The sequence below is a fragment of the Neolamprologus multifasciatus genome, chromosome 7, assembly GCF_963576455.1.
Source record: "Neolamprologus multifasciatus chromosome 7, fNeoMul1.2, whole genome shotgun sequence".
NCBI classification, from domain to species: Eukaryota; Metazoa; Chordata; class Actinopteri; order Cichliformes; family Cichlidae; genus Neolamprologus; species Neolamprologus multifasciatus.
In genome coordinates, this window is record NC_140445.1 from 23,170,564 (window position 1) to 23,192,317 (window position 21,754).

Here is a 21,754-nt window from a genome sequence, read left to right on the forward strand (position 1 = left end):
TCCAATCACATTTAGCTCTCTGATGGAGAGATGAATTCTTGCTATAATTCAGAGTTCTTACAGAAGCTCTGCAGCCTCAGGTTGGGGTTGTCACGACCTAACCGTGTTGTCTTTAATTAGATAGGACCTGAATCACTGAGGTCAAGGTACAAAGAGTGAGAAAGCACAATGAACATGTGATTCATATGGAGATAAAAGAAGGGGAATGCAGGAAAGGGGTTGAGAAAGAATTGTAAAATGAAGCTGAAAGAATGAAGAATGAATTAAAAAAAACATGACCGGAAAAGTAATCACCATCAAGTCTTAAATCTATTTTTTCCCCATCATGCCCCTTTAGCTTTTTAAACGGTCCAGTTTTATTTCTACAACTTCCTGACAGCCTTCTTTCTGATGTACTACCCTTTAATGAGATGAGCAAGGAGGAGGGCTTCAAGAATTGATGGCTGTCATTCTTGTAGGTTGCCTCCTGCTCCTGCCTCTGTACACTAGTTAGGGGTGATAAAGCCCATATATATAATGATCAATCCCAGTACACTGATTTACAGTGTTGACCCTTAGCATGCCCTGATAGCAGAGACAATTGTCTCAATTGAGAAACATAGGTCCACTCTATACCAGGGACATGTTGTTAATCCCTTCATTAGACTTTATGTAGTGTACTTACTATATGTATGATGACAGATGGATACGGAGAGATGCAGAACTTAATAGGAAAATGAACTATTTATTTTCAATTAAAAACCAACATGACTTGACTCTGAAAGTAAACTAGTGCTGAAAAGTAAATGTGTGTTGAGGATTCATCATGATATGTGGATGTCTGGAACATGGATAAAATAGATGTTTTTTAGGAGGGAATTTTGTATAGTTGTATGAAATTACTGATCCTCATGCAGAATTTAGTCCTCCATAAATATCTTCCTCTGCTTCTAAAATTTTAAGAAATGTAGCATTAAAAAACTAAAATTTGACAATAAATAGACTATAACTGAAATTTCTACTGAGCTAAGTGAAGCAAGTTCATCACTAGAGTCAGATTTTCTTAACAGAGCGAAATAGCATCTGAGCTCAATCCCCAAATAGCCCTCTTTGGTTTGATTAGTTTTATGAGTGATTTACAAAAGTGGTGCTGTTTTCTAAACACAGGCACAGTCAGTTCATTTCAATGTCAAATGCAAAAAAATAATATGTTTTTTTGTGTGTGTGTGTGTGTGTGCTAAATAGCGACATAGTTGACAGTAAATTGCATGCTTATTCTTGTCCCTATATTTTGCTCGTTGGAACTCCCAAAAACTTCCCACCTCTTATGCACAAAGTCTGTCTGTGCTGGTGCAGCACGTCAGTAAATCTGGCCTCTTGAGTCCAAAAGTCACCGCTGGTGGGCTGCTCCAGAAGGACAGATGGACTCAGGTGACAACTTGTATCTCTCCCTCCGTAAGGCCGAAATGTAGACCTCCACAGCCTCCCCACAGCCAGTGTTTTCTGGCAGGTCATAAAAGATAATTGTGTTGCCTGGGCTTTTTAAGAGTTAGCCAACGAGGACTCCAGGGTGGCCAAGAGGACTTAATGTGTGCTTACCATGACATAGAGACAGTCAGGTTCTACGTCTACACCAAAAGCACAGATACGACCTCAATCTGCACCATGTCTCCAATTTTAAGAAAGAAGGACAAGAAGGATGAAAGAAGGGGAGGGGCCTTTTGATTGTTAGTTTCAGGCATGCACCATAACTATGCATTGAAGAAGTGTGTGTTTGTGTGTTTGTGTAAGTGTCTAGGTGTGTGTGTGTGTGTGTGTGTGTATTCCCACCTATGTGGGAATGTGTTTCTGTGTGTGTGGGCCATGACAGACACAGACCCAGCAATCTACAGGGAGTCGTTGCCCTGTAGCCCCTACCCTGCTATAACTTCATTAGGTGCAGGTAATAGCACCGTAGTCCAGGAGCTCATAACATGGAGCCAGAGGCCCATCGGCTACCCGCCGGCCCAGCCCACACAGATACACCAATGGTATTTCTCTGCCTAATCTTTGGCAATATGAGCAGAAGTATCATTTAGTGAGGAGCCTATAAAACCTAATATGATACTGCTACTTGAAAGTTGAAAAAACTCACATTTTTTGAACAACACAGAAATTACACAAGTCGATTCTCTCTATAAGTCTGTCGTGAAATGTGAATAAAGGCTAAGAGCAAATGACAGAAAAAAGGCATTGATTTTGAAAGTCTTCACAAATCCATATCTTTTCACACCCATGATGTAATAAAGCTGGTCCAAATGCGGTCCAAATTTTGCTGACAGCTAGGTTGTGGTTACTGCTTTGTTGCAGTCAATGAGAGAATGAGCAAAAATGTGCTGCTTCTTCAAAAAATAATAGATTAAACTCCTGGATAAAACAACATAATCTTAAAATGTTGCACCCTAAGGTGTAACAATCGATTCCAAGTGGAAAGGATTAAATTACATTATGTCATTGTCTGTAGCCTATTGTTTTGGAAGTTGTCACTCACCCTTGGTGATCTGCCAGCTGGAAACAATGCCAGAAAAGAAGAAAGACTTGTTTTATAACAGCGGCGTATTTATAAAAGTCACAGGGTCACTTACATACTAGATCAGTAGATCATACGGAGACTTGAAAATGTTTTCCTCCCATTTATAAGCTCTCCATTTTTTTTCAGTCCATTTAGGGCCAAACAACTAAATTCAAATTAGCTTAGTAACAATAAGTGAAACTAAAACTCAATTTAAATTTCATTCATATTATATGTAATGCCTTAAATGGGTCCAAATAAAAGATATCCAGTACAGACTAAGGACCGACAGGGCTACCATCAACTACATTTTAGTGTGTGTATTGAAAGGCATGTCTTATTTGAATAATCAGCCTGGTCATATACCGCAACACAACACACACACACGCACACACACACACTGATGTGAAGGAGCCCCTAGTTTATTTATTTGCCATGTGTCTGAACTTCCCTGTCTTGATGTTGTTGCGTTGTAAGTGAGTCAGAAAGGGGCCCCTAATTAAATCACGAGCTCTCCTGTTGGATTGAGACTATCCCATAGATCTATGGTAATACACAGCCCGGGGTGGAGGACAATTCCATTAGTGTAAGACAGGGGCTGTGGCTGATAGCACTACAGATAGGGCCCCTTCCTTACTACAATACCTCTTGGCTGACTGGCCGTTTTCCTGTTTAGCCTCAAGTTTTATAGCACTAATCAGCAGCGGTTGCCTAAATCAGAATACATCTGCCCCTCGCACTTGAGTGCTAGACATACAACGATGTAATGTCAACGGGCTCTAAGTACCTCGCTCTCAAAGGCACCGGAAATGAGGGGACTAAGGGGCCACTGAAAGACATCGGCACCATCTCTTTATGGGGGTAGCCGATGTGCTGCTGCAAGGCAGTTGTGTCTCTTTATAATCGTCACACAAAACATGCACCATTTAAGAAGATTTCAATCTTTTTCTATGCCATTTCATGCTGATTTGTTCCCACTGTGAAAAGATCCCCCTAAAGTGCCAACACAGACAAGAAAAAAAACCCACACTGGCAAATTGTCAGTGCTGATTTAGGCCATAGAGCACGCGGCCTTGTTAATAATATTGTATTCAAAATGGTGATTGGCAACTAAAATACTGTAGTTAAGTACACAGCTTTTTTTCTGCACAGTGGACTATTTTTTTATGCCCTTACTTTTAGTTTTACCTCCCTGTGCACTGTGTTAGATTATCTGGCAAAAGTGTTGTGGTATTTACACGTGTTTTGATCATTTGAGTGTTTTGTGTTTCTTGCCCTGACTTTCAAACATCGCATCTCACATCTCAGCAGCCACATTGGTGAATATAATAAAGAATGGAAATGATAGCAAAACCTGTGACCTATTCTGAAAGTCAAATTGTTGCTTTTATTGCTTTTATCAACATTCAAGGAGTGTAAAACATGCACAGACTACACTGTGTGTGCAATTTTGAGCCACTGCTCATATTTATTTAGCTAATCTTCAAAAAGTTATTCCACATAAGGGAACAAAAATAGGATAGGCTTTGGTAAAGCCTGTGATGAAAGCCCGCCACTCTTGTTTTTATTGTCCACTCTCCACCAGGCAGAGTGTTGTGGGAATTCTAGAGACTTGTGGCTGCTGTTTGATCACACTATAGGAGTCTGACCTGTCACTAAGTGGTGGCAAACATGGCCCACACACAGAGCAGCGAGGCTCTATGCATTCATATGTGTGCATGTGTTTCCCACACACAGTGCAACATACCTCACTAGAGCAGGCAGGTCATAACGTGTCAGGGTGTTGAGGATTCATAATGGCCATTTAGCCTTCAACAGCTAATATCAGCACTGCTGATTTACAAGGAATTGAGTTGTTCAGTCTCTGTGCTCGGAGCTGCTTCCATCACACCTGTTTGATATTAGCTGGTGTGAACATAGAACACCCATAATGTACAAACACATACAATGATTTATACAAAAACAATGTTGCATACATTTTCCCAGGACTGGACTTCATACCAGCATATAAGATACACCCAAACATGTGGCAGCAAGGCAATGGCTCTGGTAACCAGCTGTCTGCAGCCAGGCAGAGTGGCAAGGGACCGCAGGGAGCCACTGAAACTCCAGGGACTATGACAGAAGCATGATGACAAGTGATGATGACGCCCTCCCTCATGCATGTGTCCCTAAACTGCATAGGACAGCACCCTCAGCAACAAGAAAGAGGGAGATCACGCACCATGCTAAGCTAATAGCCATGATGTGCTCTGTTCAAGTCAGCTCTGATAGAGGGTTGACCTGTGATCACTGTTGATAGGCGAACAATGTGACTCGTGCATGTCGGATTGCATATAAGAAAATGGCAACTCGTCCCTCGAAAAGTGTCTGAATTTGGCAATGAAAACCAGACAACAAATGTTGAAGAAACTCCTGAGTTTAGAAAGAATCAGCAGTTGCTTCTGGCTATACTAATACAGTTTGTTTTTGCAACACAAAGAAATTGGTCCCTATCCAGAAAGATGTTTTAATGCAGTTCAGAAGCAACGTCTAGAAAGAGAAATACATATTTACTTGCACTGCACATGTGTCTGTATTACTTGTATAAAATACTGCAGACTAAGAATAGCAACTAAGTCCAGAGATTTCATTGGTGGGACTGATGAAAATGTTAGCAGAAAAATGTAAGTGTAATCTGTCACTGTGGCAATGGGGCAGGAATTTCCAGTCATGTACTGACTTGGCTATAATGTTTAATTGTTTAATGTTTAATTTTTATGACTGTTAACACCCGACCAGCATATCGTCTGCACCATCGTATCTAAATGTCAGGTCTGACCGTCTGGACTAAAACACAGCTCCATCCTTTTAAAACTGGTTTAGGGCTTTTCCAAAAGTTTCCATTTTAGGGGCCAAATTCTGTAGTAGTGTAAGGTGCAACCTTAACAAGGGTTAAACTTCTGCAAATGCAGGATTTGACCTCAAATTCACCCACAAAAAGTTTCAGAAATATCACTCAAGTGCTAATGGACACTGTGTTTGGTGTTTGTTAAATCTATTTGGTGGAGAGTCATTGTGCAAACAGCATGCGCACGGAGGTTTGACTAGACACACACATACAAAAGCTCAATTTTTGGCTCTTCGAGCTTCGGCTCTTTACACACAAACATACACACTCACTTGGCCCTGTGAACCAACTGGAGACCAGAGAGACATTGACATGACCCAGATAATAGGCCCAAAGTCTTGCCTCCACAATTTGATCAATTTGCAGTTTCCTCACAATCGCAGGCACCGTGCTGTCCCCCGCAGCTACTGTGTAGCCCCCCCCTGCGCACACACACTCAGCCATGCAGACACATCACTGCTCACCACAGCAAGATGCTCTGCTTTTCTCCCCTTTTCCCCCCAAATCACCGCTAAGCCTGCCTGATGCCTGCTGCTCGGACACAAACGTCCTCTTGCTCCTGTCATCTCTAAGCAAGCACAGACAGGAGGGAAAAAGCCTGACAGTTTGTCTTGTACCATATGCCACGTGGCAGCAAAGCCCAACTGATATGGTCAGAGTTTGGGCCACAGCCAAGGGCTCTTTAAAAAAATCTATTTTATTTTGTTCTTTCTTGCATGTGCTTGAATCTTGGGCAAAAAAGTGAAATAAAAAAACATCACTGTATGGCCGTAACAAGGTTGGATTTTGTGGCAAATAGTTTGAAAAACTGATTTTTTTTTTAGCAGTATTCCAATAATACCACTGCAAGCCTCTCCCTTGCTCGTGTGAGAGCTGCCTTGCAGAGGAAACTCCGCAAGAAGAAAAATAAGATATCTTATTGTCATTATCCCCTCCTTCCTTTCGTTGCCTGGAGAGATGTTAGTCTTCAGCCTCTCAATCAAAAAGTAACCTATGAGGTTTTTCTACACACAGCACTGGGACTGGAATTTGAGCAACACTGTCAGTGTGTGGTATGCTTGGTGAAGGCAAATTTGTTACTGGTGCTGTTTCTGACCTTTGGGGTAGCCTCGCGTCAATCATTATCCTCAGAGCAGAAAGGCAGGTCAGAAACCCTCCAGCTACCTACGAATTTACAGAAAGTAAGGCTCCTGCTCACAGCCAGAAGGGGTATAAGAAATACATGTGTGAAAGTATTAGGGAGATTAAGTATTTATTAGATCGATTTTTTTTTTTTTTTTTAACATTAAACATTACTAAACCTTTTTTCTTTTCAAACAACAAACAAGATATAAACTAAATCAGGGAAATATTGCCGCCATAATATGTTTTCCAACAAAAGGCCTTCACTATCTTCTTTTTATTTTGTACTTATTTTGAGAGAACAAACACCAAAGACGTGCAGCAAGAATGATTACTCTTGTCAGGAAAAATATTTGTTGTTTTTCCAGATGTTTTATTCAGCAGTGTTTCTTTTTTCTAATTTTTAAAATGAATTTTTTTGTTTTGTGAATAGTAGAAGCACAAGCTCAGTCAATGTACCAACATATGTCTGTTTAACTTTAATAGTGTCAGGGTCAGCTCAGTTCAGGACTGAAATGTAAACTGTTTGTTCTTTACCTCATCATTCTCTCCTACTACATGTAACCATTCCAATATATATATTATCTTCAAGAATGTCAAATCTTTAACTTGTCAATTTTCCAGGCTCCAGTGCTTCCACGGAGAAATGTGCTGTAGTGTGAAGTGGCTGTCAGTCACCACCTCCATGATGTGTCACTCTTTGAAGCAGCAAAGCCTAGAACTGGGACAAAGTGGTCACCATTTTCGCTCCGATGGTTCCTTTTCCGCCTTCGTCGGGGCTGTTGCAAGAAGGTGGAAACCAGGAGTTGATGAAAGAAATGACAGGTGAGTGACAGACGCCTTGAGAAACAAGGAGGGGAGCAGTGGGTGAGGATAGCGGTGTGCTAGCCAGCGAGGAATAGTGCCACAGGTGAAAAGGTGCCAGAGCAGTAAGACTGACGCACCTTGATGGCGCTGGCAGGCAGAGGTGACACAGGTGAGGGGCACCTTTGGGGAAGCTTGCAGGCTCCTCACAGCTGCTTCTCTTTGCCCCTGTCAGACAGATGCACAGAGAAGCACCCTTACACCAGGGACAACGCAATCATGTGTGTTCATTTGCGCAAATATGCTCACACTCAGAGTTTCATAATGCCAAGATTAACCAGAATGAGAAAACACAACACACAACAATACAGAAAGCTAAAGCGTTTATTTCTTAACATAGCAGTTTATCAAAAGGCTCTCCACAAACCGAGACACTGTAATATCTTCTGTTGTAAAAAAAAATGAACTTTTGCTTGCATGAAGACATAACTGTGTGACCTTTTAGCATACCCATTATAGATAATTAACCTCAAAATCAGTGATTGACTGCTGATTGGATTCTACCACGCCTGTATTTCCTTTACTGCTCCTTATTTCCCCTGTTACTCTCACAAGTTAATAACAGGTGCCTTCATAACAGGTCACTTAGCATGTCACCCTCTACTTCCTTTTTAAATCTCGATTTCCCCCTTGTTCTACACCCATTCTAATTACATTTTATTTTCATTTACCTCCAGATAACCCTAACATTAAGCACTTTTTGACTGCTCTCTAATGAACCAACTAATGTGGAGCCAGCGGATGATGTGACTATTATGTTGTATGGAAATTAGTATTTCCTCTCACTAAATTGTGCCATTGCTTTTGCTGACCTGTAATAACATATCCCACATATGCCATATCAAAGCAACACGTCATGGGTATCCGTTTTACAGCATCTAGATGTGTCTTTTGTCCCGTCTTCCTTCCCTTACACCAAACTGGTGGATGGCTGCCCCCCCCCCCCCCCCCCCCGAGCCTGGTTCTTCTGATGGTTTCTTCCTGTTAAAAGGGTTTTTTTCTTTCCCACTGTTGCCAAGCGCTTGCTCATCTATTGTTGTGTATTTCCCTGTATTATTGTAGGGTCTTTACCTTATAATATAAAGCACCCCGAGGTGACTGTTGTTGTGATTTGGTGCTATCAGTGGTGGCTTGTCAATCGAGGGTTTTAGGATCATGTGTTAAATTCTTGCGAATGATATAAATATGTATCGACCTTGTTGTACAGACGCCTTGTATGGACGAGACTATGGACAGCGCAACAGTTTTTCAGTCACTCCGAGGTTCTGAGGCTCAGTTTCAATTGCAGCTTGGAATTTGCCCCTCAGGGTGTAATTTTGTGCATCCCTGACTAGTCGATATGGATTAACTGCCTTCTTTAAGAATTTGATTGGACAGTTCAGCATCATTCACACATTCACACGTCGTCACAGTGCAGGCATCCTTGTCTTGAAGAAGAAATACAGGCACTAACTCATTAGCTAGCTTTTGACTGAGGATGGGGACTTCAAGTGCTGCTGAAACCGTAAAGTTAAATTCCGTTAGTAGAGGCCACTTGCCCCAGTTGGTGTTGTCTTGAAGTGTTCATTTGATTTGTGTAGATAATTGTGTTTTAAAAGGTTTAAGAAACAAAAAAAGTGCTTGTGTTGGGTGAAAATTTGTGGATTTTTTTTCCCCTGACCTGTAAGTTGCTTTAAATGTTTGACTCGTCAGACCAAACTGCCAATCAGAAATGCACACATTGATTTTACACTGCTTTAAAAAATGTTTTCATTTCTACACTAGAAAACTTTAAATATTACCACTCTTTTAATCACAATGTTTATTCTAAAGGTATTTATATGGTGATTGGAATTCAGCAGCTTAACAGTACCAGCCAATTATTACGTCAATCATCACTGATTTAATAAGCTTAAGAAAAAAAAAATTAATGAATGGCTCTGCATCAACAATAGACGACATCTGAACAGCATCTAAAAACAATAATGCTTTTTTCCCCCATTGCAGACAAAATATGAATTAATCAGAAGTGTGATATTTTATTCAGGGGCCCTCAGTGCCAAGCGAGGCACCCATCTGTCTCTCATCTCGCCAGTCAGCCATGTCATGTGGGACCTAAGTGAAAGAGAAAGAGAGCCTCTCTGATTGCCTGCCACCCAGCTCTTTGCTGCTGTTCAGTGTCACTGCCACTCACTCGCAGTTCTGATGTGTTCGTTCCTCTCCACCTCCATTACCATCACTCTTGGTCGACGCGCTTGCAAATGGAAAAGCGTACAGACTTTCAAAACAGAGTAAAGAGAAACGCTTCATTTATGTTTTAGGTGTACATGGACACTTGAAAGGCAGAACAAGAGTGATATTCCGCCCTAACGTTGGCTTGCATTAACAAATATGTTTTTGAATTTCAGCATTGAGTTGTTATTCAGGTACCCTGAAAATCTAGTCTACAGCTAACATGGTGCAGTTGTCCTCTGAGCGAGCTTGCTTATAGGCCCCAACATCAGTGAATGGAGATGTTTCAAGCAGGCAGAGACGAGGTGGATAAGAGGTCAGCATTCTAAAGGGGTGACCAATTGGATCATGACCCATGAGGGACAGATATGGGCAAGGGATTTAGTCTCAAAGGTCACACCGAGGTCAAGGAGTGTCTTGCATTCCAGTCTCCTAATCCTTTCCCTGCAGTCTGGAACGCTGGCCTTTGCTGCTCTACACATGCATGCCCGCACACACATAAATGTCTACAACTCTCACTCTGCTTTGAATCGCTGTGCCCCTTGTACATTCAAACACAGGTTGTGCTGAAAGATTGGATAAAGGGACTTAAAATAAACGTCCACCTCCAAGTCTGGAGAAAGCACTGGCTTTGGGTGCTGTCCCCACTCAATTCCCTGACCTTCCACTTATCCTCCCACCTCCTACTGGGCCATCGAGTTTCCCCCATGCTGAGCCACCAGAGCGCCGGGGATGTAGGTAATTTGTCAGGGCGACCTAACCCCCACTTTTCATGCTTGTGTGTGTCAGCAGACAGGCATGTGTATGCACCAGAGGCTTTCTCTAGGAATCTCCCAGACTGTGTCACCAGTCCAGGCAGTCCCAGACAAGTCAGTGTCAATGGCTGCATAAGCAGTGATCATTCTAGGAGCGATATGTTGAAACTGGGGCAACCTGACCATGGCAATCTGAGCCATACATCAAGCAAGAAGTGACATGCGTGCCACTCAAAACTGTGCAGCATTTGTGCCTCCTCCCTTGGACACTTTTATGTTTCTTACACATAGGGCATACAGTGAGGACTACATACCCCAGATGATTTTGTAAACCGAACCTGTCGACATTTACTCTGCAAATCCCACCACACACACAAAACACACAAACATGGTGACAGAATTGCTCCATCTGTGGCTTGGACTGCATGAAACACCGCAGTTTGTGTGTAGCAAAAAACACCAAGCCTCCTACTGTTTGTGTTGGACTAGCCCTCCTGCTGGGCCTTCAGTAGTACTCCCCGCACCCCCTCCCTCACTTCCTATCCCACTATGCTATACCAAACAGAGCCAAATAAAACACAGGCTAACATAATGTAGCAGCATGTCAGTGGTGGGCCCTGGAGCAAGAGTGAAACTTGAGCCACTCCGTACCAGCCATTAGGACAAGAGTTAAAGCAGCTACGATTTCTTCCTACCCATACAGCCCTTATGTTGTCCACTGCAAGGCCTGTGTGTGTATGTGTGTGTGTATGTGTGCGTGCGTGCGTGCATGCGCTAGCAGCAGATTGAATGATGTATCCTGTGTGACTGTGGTGTGCTCAGTGGGTCAGAGTGAAGTCCCAGCAGGGGACTACTGCTCCCTTGGCCCTCTGGCCACTGCACTTCATCAATCTCTCCAATGGGAAAAGCCTGCCACTGGATCTCAAGACTTTCACATACATGATGCAGTTCACACAAAGATAAAGCAAAAGCAGGTAAATCAAAAAAACACTTTTAAAAGGGCAGAATCTCAGGGACATGATTTAGGTTTTGAACATCTAGCAAACAATAAGGATGTTTGTATTTGGTAATATTTAAAGAAAGGCTTTTTATTCAGTGGTCATTTTGAGCAAAAACTATCAGCATGGCATCTTATAACCATTTATTCCCAGGTCACTTGATAGAACTGAAACTAAATTCAAATTTTATCACAATGTTAATGCTTTTATCTTCTCTTAAGCTTCAATGTAGTTTTAAATGTATAAACAGCAGGATGTTTTGTTCGATTTTTTGAAAGCTTTTTGGTCATCTTAAGCAGCTTTGTGTTGAAATTGAATATTTTACATTTTTGACTTTCAACATGCTATGCTAATTCTTCCACAGTCCGTAGGAGTACATGCATGGAAGGTGTGTTGGACTGGGATTCTGGAACTGGATCCCATAATTGGTCTGAATGACACTGATGAGGTGACAGCTGATGAATGCTGTATTTAGGTCTAACTCTTCTCACGGTAAGATATATATTTGACTGCTTGCGGCACTGGCAAAATCCCAGTTGTGTTATGCCGCACATAACGCTAATGGAACAAATTAAAAAGACTTACGACCCACTGAAATTGTTGTCTGGTTTTGTTCTTATCAGTGGTGAGAATTTCTATAGCAGGTAGAATCCTGTTGGGATCTCTTGGGCTTGTAGACAGAGTTAAAAGGAAGCATGAGCACACATGGGCGTATGTAAAGGCACATAATCTGGCACAGTTCCTGGCTTCAGATGTGGGCTGGGTGCACAGATTCAAGGAAGGTGAGACATAGCAAACCTGTTTTTGTCTTGGTGATGATTCTAAAACTTGTAGGGAATTTCTCATGGGTGAGCAGGAAACAGGGATCTCCACTCACCCCTTCACTGAGTTCTCTGAATTCTATGTGGAAACCTCTAAATGTGAATCAGATTTGCCAGCCATGTAGGCTATGCTATGCTATTTTTGTCAAGTAAGAGGAGGCAAACTAAGCTGTGTTTCTAGTTTAATTGATTGACAGATTGGGTTTATAGTTTATAGCTGAACATAACACGACCCAGACTCAATCTGAGCAAATGTATACAAACATCATTCATCTATTTCAGCTAAGCGAGCTTTTAAAATTTGAATCATTGCTTTGTCAAGTTAAGACGAAGCTGTGAAAGGGAAGAAAGGAAGAATGAACGAGCAAAACGGAACACGAGCCGGAGCGAGTGAGGAGAGTTGGTTTACAGTGCAATCAGCATTAAGGAAATTGGTCTGCACTAGCGGTGCAAGTGGAGAGAGGTGATTGATGCTAAGTTAGGCTAGCAGGAAGGAAGTGGAGAAATTAGCGGCAGGCCAGGGCACTGAGAGCTGTCAACTACTTCCTGGTCAATCTGAGGTGTGAGGTATGCGTCCACTGCCAGCCATAATGTACCACTTGTGCAGATTAAGAGTCGTACACAGGCAGGAAAATACTTTGTGTATATGCAAATACAATGGGCAGTTTCTACAAAGCATTTAAAAAGATTTGCAAAGGATACACCCATCCATGTTTTTTTTTTAAATTTTCTTAAGTATTTTAAATTACAAAGTTACCACATGACCTCTTTTTCTTGATCTCAACTCGCTTGCCTCTGCAGACAACCCTTCAACAACACATCACAACAACACAGCGCAGTCTCCGGGGCACTGTGTCAAAACTTGGCTCTGTGCATGCCAACAGTGTAGCTATGTCAAGCCCCTGACAATAGCAGTACTAGCATACATGCCGTGTAATTAAGCAAGGCAACAGAGGACAGGCACAGAAGAGGAGAAGACACAAAGATGCCCTTGATACTTGGGTGTTGCACTGACAGCATTTCCTCTGACAGCTTCATCTCGTATGCCACCACAGAAGCCCTTACGTCTTCTGACATGTGCTTTAGTCATTCCTGCCTCGATTCTCTATTTCCTCAACGTGACGGGAAAGAATGGATAGTAGGAGGGAGAGTTATAGACGCGTGGAAGGATATTGCGGTGGAGGTTGGTATCAAAAATCAAAGAAAGGAATTGATGAAGACAAACTGTTCACCTACAGATAGGCTGACAAACTGCCATTTGAAATTGTGAAAATGTTTAAGATTAGTTCTCTATGTTAAATATTCTAATGTGTATTTTTTGAAGGTGTGGTAATGTTTTGGAACTTGGGAAAGCTTTCACAAAATAAAGCCATTAAAATGGAGCTAGAGCACATTGTTAACATGGTTTACAATGTTTTTGGGAGTGGCTAATGTGCCAAAAATGATCAACATGGGGTCTGTTTATATAATATATAATAAAAATATATATAAAAACATAAAGAGGAATGTCAGATTGCATAGCAGAATGATATAGTGTTGCATTTCAATAAGAATTTATGTCAGCTCACCAAATTTATGACATGTAAACATGCTCATCATTCTAAATGGTATCTAGCAAGGTGTACATAGCTTTTCTTTGATCTGCTGAAGCTGCAACATATATGAGTCATAATCAGTGAATATATGTAATGCTAAAAAAATATATAAAACATTTAAATCACACATCAAGTCTGGAGTGAAGGAAAATTTTAAGATGACAATCTGTACTGACTCAACATTGCCTAGCAACAATAGTCAAAATCTTTAACCCTTTGAGTGCTGGATTAAAACATGACACTAGAGTTTAAATCAGGGTGGAGATCTGAAAAATCACACCAAGCTCATTTTTTTTGTAATTTAGGTAAACTGACCTTTTACAGAAAGGAAGCAGTGAGAGTGAGAGAGAGAAGGAGGCCGAGTGAATCCAGCACAATAAATACAGGATTCCCCTTTTTATAGAAGCCCATCTTGTACAAAGCAATCCGTTTCTCTCAGACAAGATTGAGTAATGCCCCTTTCCTCCCTTTCACCCTCTTATCCCTCCACTGCCCCTCCTGTTTCTCAGTGACTTGCCGGCTTGATTTATCTGATGGAAGGAATTCTGTGCAGAGCTGTGGCTCTAGTGGTATCCCTATACTGTAACCTTTTCCCCTCACCAGATGTTCCGCTCTCAAAACACGGTAATGTTCGCCCCCGAAATCCTCATATAAACATATCAAGTGGTCGCTACATCCTTACCCAGCCCACGGCCGACAGAAGTGACAGGGACGGTGACATGATCTTTGGGTATTGGAGGGCAGGGGAGGAGGGAAAGGGAAAGAAAAGCAGACAGACATAGAGACCACGATGTCAGACATATGCTCACGCCAGCTGATGACACCAGGATGACCTGGAGGAGTAAGGGGAGATAGGGGGCACAAATGGGCCGATAACTCCCACAAATGTTGTAATGGTTGATACTTTGAGCTCAGCGGTTTGCTCGGATCTGAGTGCCTGAACTGATTTATTGTATCCTACCTTTTTCAAACAGAATTTTCCTTTTACGTGCTTTTTGATTCAGTGCTGGAACGGTCCAGCAAGAGGTAAGGAAGGCTTTTAATGGACCTGCTGTAAAACCAGCTTTTATTAGGAACGAGAGCCTGACATGCTGGAACGTCATTACCATAAATATGTAAATTAATGTTTTAAAAATATATACAGAAGTCCCATTTCAACAAATTGCACTTGTGTTATGTTTTAAAACTCATAATACTGATATATTATTTCTGCTGAAAATGAACACAAATCAAATTTTGGCTTAAAAGCCAATCAGGGGCTTTATTCTTTCGTAATTGTCTGAATCCAAAGCTGTTGTCACTTGCAGGTAAATATGCAGTTACCGACTAAGATATGGCATAGCTAGCAGGTTGCATTAGCAAGGCAGGGTATTAATCAATAAAACTAATGCAAAAATATAATTTCAGGTCATATGTTAGGTTCAGCACCAGCTTGAATAAGATTTTAAAGGGTTAGGGTTACAGCCACATTTCAGGTGTCTGTTTTATGCTGTGCTCACCAAGCTTTACACAGTATTTCTCCACAAGTATAAATTTTAGATATTTGTAGATATATGGTTTTATGCACACTTTGCATATGTGGAAATTATCTTTGTGAAGAAAACAAGACAGATGTCACAGGTAAGATAGGGGATGTGGAGGGCAGAGATATAAAGAGACAAAGAGAGATGATGATGAAAATCCTGATGATGATTAGGGTGGGGTAACCTGTGTCAAGACCCCGACAGCTTTGACCGCCTCAGCCAATATTTGTCACTTTCGGTGTGCATGAATTCTTGATTTGATGTGCCTTAATTGATTCGGCTCTGCCCGACGCTGTCTGGCTGCCCTCCCCACTCCCCAATAGCTAGTTCCCCTTTTTCTTTCAACCTTCCTATTTCCCTATCTATCTGTACTGCAAAGGATGGGAAGTCAAAGCGCTGACTGGATTGGAGGACGAGGGGGAGTGTGCGCCGATGCTGCCCTACCTGTGACCCCGTCCAAGACACAGTGAGCCCCAAATGGCAGACAAGATGGAGGATCAAGTGCTTCCAAGTAAGTTAAAACCCAACAGGCCCCCTTAGATGATAAACGAGTTTTGTAGCAGGAAAAAGCCATCATGTAGCTAGCATGACACCTGGGCTTTGGAGCACATGTCACATCACGTAGCAAAGAGAGGAAAGGGGAGGAAAAAAGACATGAGTCATTCCTGAGCTCGGACTGAACTTCTAGTGCAGGCCTGTACTGTAGAGCTTGTGTCAGTTTTGCTCCAGTAGTAAATTGTCAGGATTTAGTAGTGGGATTTGTGTTTCAAATACGGGTACTTTGTATCCAATAAGAACAAATTTTTGTAGTGCTTTTAACAGATTTTCATCTAATTCAATTACCAACTTTCAAATCGTCAGTTTCCAGGTGTCTATTATGCTGATCTCCAGGTGTGCCCGGTTTCCATGGTGTTCAGACCAAGGTTAGCCACTTCCAGTTTCCCTCTGTGTGTGTATTTTTTCAGTGTTACATTGTTGTGCAGTTGTTTACCTTGGTTATTCTCGAATGCCAAAACACAGACAAAATTGATTTCCTCTTCCCTTATTGTAATGGCAGTAGCATGCAGGATTTGAGGGGCTATTGCTAGATGCAGTGCTTTCCACTCTCCTTAGCCTTGGACTGAATGAAAGGTAAGGGAGTGAGAGGAACCAACAAAAAAATACTTGTTTCATTAACACCTCAATATATGTGGACGTGGTGGTGGAAATCTTGGGTGGAAAAAAAATCATCATTACAATAAGAAAAGTATAAAAACAGTGTAAAACTGCACTTGAACTGTGGTGACAATTACTTGGTACACTTTAGAAAACTTAATAACATAATAATGCACAACACCCACCTATGTGTATGTGTTGAAGCTCCCCACAAATCCCTTCTGAACGGATGATCTGATATCCTCGTGTCGGTGTTGTTCCCACATCATCATAATAAATGTTGTTCCAGGTTCAACATTGCAAGTGACCAATCACATTGTTGTGACGTCCCCCTTTTGTGCCTTTGAAAAATACCGCCTTAAAAAAGTTGACTTCACTTGCGAGAAGAGAAACCGCTTCTGTCCGCCTATCCAGGAACTTCAATTCTTTGCATTTCAGGATACTTTTGTTTAATAAACGGTAAGCATTATACATATTGTCCTTGCAGAGGCGGTTTCTCTTCTCGCAAGTGATGTAGATTTTTTTAAGGCAGTATTTTTCAAAGGCACAAAAGGGGGATGTCACAACAATGTGATTGGTCACTTGCAATGTTGAACCTGGAACAACATTATTTATGACGACGAGGGAACAACGCCAACACGAGGATATTAGTTCTGAACACAGAGCTACACAGCTATCAGCTTGTGTAGCTGAGGGCTGCTCAGTCTTGGTTGAAACACAACTGAAACCGCTTTCGTGCTTTTTACACAAAGCATAATAATGTTATTTACAGTTTCATTTTCCGTTCAAATTCAAGTAATACGAGATTAGTTTAATTTCAAGCTAGGTTTTCCCACTTTATAATGAAATTTGGATCGCACAGAGCGACCTGTAATAACAGAACGACCGGGTCCTTCTTTACAGTGAAGCACAGAAGGACCTGTTAGCTCGAGATTTAGATGCATACTTGATTGCTTTTAAAGTGGTGTCACTGATATCCTGTCACGATGTTAAGTCTTCTTTGTGGGGTGGTAAAAGCCTGAGAAAAACTTCTTTCGGGCAAAGATCGGGAAGGTGTAATCATAAGGAACAAGTTGCAGTTTTATTAAAAAAGGGCATATTGTGCTCCCACCCAACTCCACTCCCACCCCCGCACATTATGTTACTGTGCTGATGTCACATTGATTATGCTGATCGTAAACTGCCTTTGTTTGTCCCTCGCCTCCTGCCGTCAGTCATCCATCTGCAGAAGTCACACTAAAAGCCATCTTTTGCATGATTTTTGCATTTTTAGGTCTGGCTGCGGATACACCAAGTCCCTCCGGAGGCCGAGGCGACTCCGCTTTTTTCTTTGCACACCAGTATATTAATTGCTTTTTAATGTTTCCCTTCTCTCCTGAAAGTTGCCACATTCTGACAAATCAACAACAATAAGGGTTTTTTTTTCTGTTGCAGGCCATAGCCAAGACTAAAAGGGTATAGAGTCACTGAATAATCCATGCAGGATGCATTGGAATGAAGGCTTTAAGCTGGTAACAGAGGAGTTCTAACAGGAAGCCATTTGGCTTTTTTTCTGCTTTGTCCCAAGTGTCCTCCGCTCCCAGCTGTGTACATGTCACAGAATGGGACTGTGGTGCGAGCGAGGATGGGAAGATGTAATGCTGATCCAGTTAATCCAGCTCACCCAACGAAGCATTGTGACATGCTTCATCCATCTTTAGCCGTAACTTCAGGCAAAATTAGAGTTTTTAGCATTCATTTTTAATCAGCACATAATAAGGAACGTTTCACATAGCTTTTTAGATGAAGCGTAACAATCCATTATGCTTGAATCTCAAGAAAACACACCACAGGATCTTGGTTGTGTGCTAAAACATTTTAAAACACAGATGTTGCAGCTAAAAAAAAAAAAAGTAAAGTTTTATTTTTTGAAAAATATGCATTGTGGTCACATACAGAAAGATTTACAGCCACTCATTAGGTTTTATTGTTTATTCCTGATTTTAGTCACTGTTTTGTTTTTTTTTTTGTTTTTTTACAAAAACAGCGACTCCAACAAATATTTGGGAAATTATGGAGACAAAAAGTCTAACAACAAATTACATAATAATCTGAATTTGTTGCAAGCTTAACCACCCTCTCAACACAGTAGCCTGCAGCAGAAACAAGAGCTCTCACTGCTTAAGCTGCTAAACTACAGCCTGCCACTGCCGGTAACATGATTCTTATTCATAGCATATAGGGGAAGCAAAGATGGAGTAATCGGATGCACTTAGAGTTATAGAGGTCTTAACTAAACTGCAAGATTGGTAGATTTACTCTATTTAATATTAGTATTCAACAACATCCTTGAGATTTTAGGTCCTACTTCACTGAATCAACTTGATTAATTTTATCGACCATGTTTTAAAAACAAATTGGCCTAAATTCATTAAATAGTTAAAATGATGATGATAACAGTGAGATAAGGTTAAATATGTATAAAAATGACTTGCTTGAGAAAGGCAATTACCACACAAACTCACTGTATTGTTTTGTACTGGAGCATTAATATGCAAACGGTAATTTCCATCTAACTGTGTGGCTATGATATTTCTAAGCTTAGTAAATAGAAGTACAGTTTGTTTGGAAAGTACAAGTTTGCACACACACACAAACACACACACACACACACACACACACACACACAAGCAGCTACTCTGCATTGAGCGAGGAATGCTAAGGGTGCAAGGGGGGTCATCAGCAAGTGTTTGGAGCTTGAGTTACAGGGCCAGCATCTGCCATCCGGCCATCAGGCCCTCATATCCATCACTGGCCGATGGCGTGGTGCAGCCCAGCGTTTGTAAAAACACCCAGAGGAAATGGAGTCTCTGAGCCAGACAAGAATAAAATTAGCTTGATGACTAAGTTCCTCCTCAGGTCCCAGTGGGAATAGAACTCTACCATTTGTTTTCATTACTTCCCTTGGCTGTAGAAGGGGGACGACGTGCGTGTGACTGTGTTTGTGTGCACGTATGTTTGGACTAGAAGGTGTTTGTCTGCGTCTGCGTCCAACCCTGAAAAAACAAACAAACAAAAAAAAAAACATCATCGCACAAAAATAAGCATTTTGTCATTTGCGCTCTCGTATGGGTTTAAGGAAACATATATGGTCGTAAAAACGCACCACTTTGATTTGAACCTTAAGTCCATGTGTAATATTTGTGCTCGGTCCTTGGAGGTGACATTACCGTTTGGAATTGTTCCACCAGCCTTCATGGCATACAATATTGGCTTTGGCCACTTTATTGCATTTGCCTCAGAATATCTAATAAACACGCAAAGGTTATAAAAATTGATTTGCTCGCAAATGTGTTTTCATTCATTACCAGTGCTATGACCTAAGTCTAGTTTTGCTGAACCAAACATGCATCCAGCTTCTTCTGGGTGGCTGTTTTATTGCTAAAAAAAAGCAAAAACATAATCAATTCAGGGCAAAGTTAAAGTTATGAAATTGATAGAAAAATGGCTACTTTTCCTTTCGCTCTATTTTCCATTTCCTTTTACTCTGCTTTCTCTGCAGTGGAACATGTGCACATAATCAATTAGACTTTAAAAGATTACTTAGTATGCATGAAACAAATAATGAGCCTGTTCTGCTCATGCGATGTAATGAAGATCACCGAAGCAGATTAAGAGCAAAGCAAAATAAGGTAACGAGAAAAATGTAAAAAAACAAAAAAAACAAAATGACATAAGTTTAAGTCAAAAGGATGCACTGAATCAAAAGGAGACATATGTACATGTTTTCTCATAAACACTGTATTTTCTGATAATGTAGACAATCTTTACGTATTAGCTGCTTTCCCCATTTTGCTTTAATTGCCAGCGACAGGCTATTTCAGTGTGTGCTCACACTGCACAACTGGCCTTCTTTGTTCTAAACAGGCACAAAATCAAAATGCAGCAAAGAGGCGAAAGCCCCTTTCCTATTTGTGCTGAAGAAACAATGTTGGCGTACTGTTACACTGCGAGACCACCTCTAAACTTTACCTACTTCACTGCTTTCTTATGCTCTCTTTTACACATACGCATACACACACGCACACACCTCAGATTAGTTCCAGCTTTTACCCACAGTGCCTGTTAGAGCTGAAGTGAAGACATCTTGTACTTCTTTAAAGCATGTAGCATTAACACCTTTGCCCCCTGTGTAAACTCTGAGTGCTGACCCACAGCGGTGAGTGAGAAGCACACAGCTCTTTGGGATGCAGGAGTGTGTAACCCTTAGACCTGTGCGCAAATGCTGCTACCACCACAGAGACTTGCACTTTTTTCAGTCAGTGCTCTGTAGGAAGGAAGGAATCAGGAAAGGCAATATTGGGGGTGAAGGAGAGAAAGTGTGTGCGTTTGTGGACGTGTGTGTTCTGAGAGAGGAGATGACAAAACAGGCCAATAGGTTGGCAAAGGCAGAGGCCTTGAACCTGAGGTGTGAACAGGGAGATCCGCTCACACGTTCCCACTGTAACGGTTGCAGGTTACAGATGAGTTCATTTAAATCACAATAAAAATCAAATAAATTCTCACATACGAACAATCTTTATTTTATTTTATTTTATTTAGCATGTTGAAAAAAAATATGCACGGGTAGATGTCACAGTGTTGGATTGGTAATATTAACAATGGCAAAGGCAACTTATACCTTTTTTCCCCTTTATTACCCACATAACAAATAATATCTTTATAGATTTTGTTTCAGTATAAGTGTACATGCACGACCCTGAAAAAAGTCTCCTTGATAAGTATATACTTGCAGTGTATATACTTGCAGTGTATACTTGATAAGTATACACTGCAAAACACTTGTTTTTCTGTTGCAGTCTGCAGCTGCCACTCAATACCAGCTTCCCGAGTGAGAGTGTGGGAGAAGTTGATGGTTTGGTTTAGTAGAGCTTCAGGATGTTTGGTAAAATGTGTGCATATTCTGTGATGATGACATGTTTTCTGTTGGTGTCATTGTGGTTATGTGTACAGCTCAGCTGCTCAGGTTGTTGTCTTGTTTACTTTTATTGTAGGGTTGCTGGGTTGATGACAACCTCTGTGCTTTCAGAGTTATAATCTCATGTTACTCCTGATTCTGGCTCCCACTTAAAATATGTGGAATTTAAAAAGAAAGTTTTTTCTTTTTTTCTTTATTTTAAGGCATTTAAAGTAGAGATGGACCGATCCGATATTACGTATCGGTATCGGTCCGATACTGACCCAAATTACTGGATCGGATATAAATAAAAAATGTAATCCGATCCATTAAATATCAAAAAAGCACCTCACA

General features: G+C 41.2%; 1 long non-coding RNA gene across 1 annotated transcript in view; it reads right to left on the bottom strand.

The window, feature by feature from the left end:
• Window positions 1–6,984: 6,984 nt before the first annotated feature.
• The window catches only part of LOC146514254 (uncharacterized), a 37,929-nt gene continuing 23,159 nt past the window's right edge, over window positions 6,985–21,754 (bottom strand). The window contains exon 2 of the long non-coding RNA XR_014875202.1: window positions 6,985–19,499. This is a non-coding gene — a long non-coding RNA (uncharacterized LOC146514254). The remainder of the gene's footprint in view (window positions 19,500–21,754) is intronic.